Source organism: Sus scrofa, chromosome X, assembly GCF_054392235.1.
Source record: "Sus scrofa isolate SSC_HxYL_T2T_F1_AM1 chromosome X, Sscrofa_HxYL_maternal_Yorkshire_Landrace_v2.0, whole genome shotgun sequence".
Lineage (NCBI taxonomy): Eukaryota > Metazoa > Chordata > Mammalia > Artiodactyla > Suidae > Sus > Sus scrofa.
In genome coordinates, this window is record NC_139401.1 from 73,129,884 (window position 1) to 73,132,045 (window position 2,162).

The following is a 2,162-nucleotide window of genomic DNA, read 5'->3' on the forward strand; positions in this document are numbered from 1 at the left end:
TCCTAAATAGACTCAAAGAAGCAGTCATCTACTCCCTAATAAGATTGCCATTAAAATAGATTTTTATATTTCTTAGGCTTGATGATAAGGGAAAGATCGCAAACTTTGAGATACAGATGGGGACAATTGTAAAACTGAATATAAAACTAAAGTGTTGGAATATATGGCTATTTGCCAGTGAATATAAAACTAGAGTGTTGGAATATATGGCTATTTGCCAGTGAAGTCTTGCTTATTGTTTATCTCTGTAAGTTTGATTACTTCCTTTGACTACTAAGGGAAAAACTTGACTGAGGTTATTGTCAAAGTATTGATATTTTGATTTCTGAAAATATCTTTCTCAATACTGTTATCATGTTTTAGATTGACAAGATATTTTCAGTTTACATGGGAATAAAAAACCTTTTGAATTTATGGAAGTTCACACTCGAGCACCTCTTCGGTAGAAATCAAATATATGTGTATACTCAAACATGGATCAACATGCCTTTTATCCTTTCTTTCTCGGTTTTCTGCAGGAAGCATCACGCTAATGCTTTACCTAAGGAAGGAACACAAATCTTCAAGATGAGAAGTAACAGCACAAACAATACAAGACAAAGTGCACTGATCTTCAAATGCCATTTCAGTACTCCCTCTATGCAACCATTTACATCCTCATATTCATTCCTAGTCTATTGGCCAATAGTACAGCCTTGTGGGTTCTTTGCTGCTTCATCTGCAAGGAAAATAAAGCCATCATTTTCATGATCAACCTCTCTGTAGCTGACCTTGTCATGTGCTCTCCTTACCCCTCCAGATTTGCTATTATATCAACCATCACTTGCCATTCCAGAGGGCCCTTTGCTGTGTTTCTACCTGAAGTACCTCAACATGTATGCCAGCGTTTGTTTCCTGACCTGCACCAGCCTTCAGAGGTGCTTCTTTCTCCTCAAATCATTCAGGGCCAGAGAATGGAAGCATAAGTACAACGTGGGTATCAGTGCTGCCATCTGGATCATTGTGGGAAGTGCCCATTTGCCACTTCCAATTCTGAGAAGTGCTGCCAACAACACTGAATCCTGTTTGCCAGTTTAGGACTTCTACACATTAGCATGGCATCCACTATTGGCATGGTAACTTTAGCTGAACTTGAAGGGTTTGCATTACCTGTTGTAATTATTACTTATTGCACATGGAGAACAAGAAAAAAATTACAGGAATTCCAAGTTCCCCGTCAGAATACCAAGGAGAGAAAAAAGTCTTTGTAGATAGTCCTGATGTGTGCAGTGGTATTCATTGTGTGTTACAGCCCTTACCACCTCAACTTCCCATTCTTTATGATGGTGAAGCAATGAGTGTTTTCAAACTGCTCCTTTATTAAGAGCACTCTGTGTTTCCACATCATTTCCCTGTACCTGTCAAATCTAAATTGCTGTCTAGATCCAGTTGTATATTATTTTATGGCCTCAGAATTTTGTGATGCATTTTCAGGTAGTTTGGTTCTTCAGTCATGTATGAAATGCAAGGATGGTGCTTTGGAAATTCATAATAGGAAAGAGGATCTTCAAACTCTCTCTCTTACATTTTTGGATAATCCCCAAACAATCTAATCATATAATTACCTAGAATAGTCTATAAAATCTATCAGTCTATGTCTCAACTTAAAGATCTTTCTTTTAAAAAATGATGTTGTTGAGTGCCTTAATGGTCCTTCTGAAAAAATATTGATACCTATATTTTTTGTCCAAATGGAAACATTGTTCTATAGAGTTTATGGAACAATATAATTCCTTACAACAAGTGATGAGCAACAGGATGAATTGCAAATTTATTACTTAGTAATAGGTCCACCTTCTTCTTCAAGTAACAAAATGCAAATGCAAATTTAAAAAAAGGTGAAAATAGATGAATTTTCTATACATTTAAAAGTGTACAGGAGATAATATTATTCTAGCTTCACTGATAACATGTAGAGAGGTGGAGTGGCCAAAATGGCTGAATAGGAAGAGCTTTATCTCACCTCCTACCACAAACACTTTACAATTATAAATACTTACAGAGCAACTATTGATGAGAGAAATATAAATATTAGGAGAAAATATATTTTACAATTAAAGATGTAAAAAAGGAACCACAACAAAATAAGTAGGAGGGGTGGATACAGAGTATACTCAAAAGGC

At 35.9% G+C, this 2,162-nt stretch overlaps 1 pseudogene; it reads left to right on the plus strand.

Moving 5' to 3' along the window:
- The first annotated feature begins 567 nt into the window (after positions 1–567).
- On the plus strand, positions 568–1,592 carry LOC106506992 (putative P2Y purinoceptor 10; annotated as a pseudogene).
- Positions 1,593–2,162: the final 570 nt, after the last annotated feature.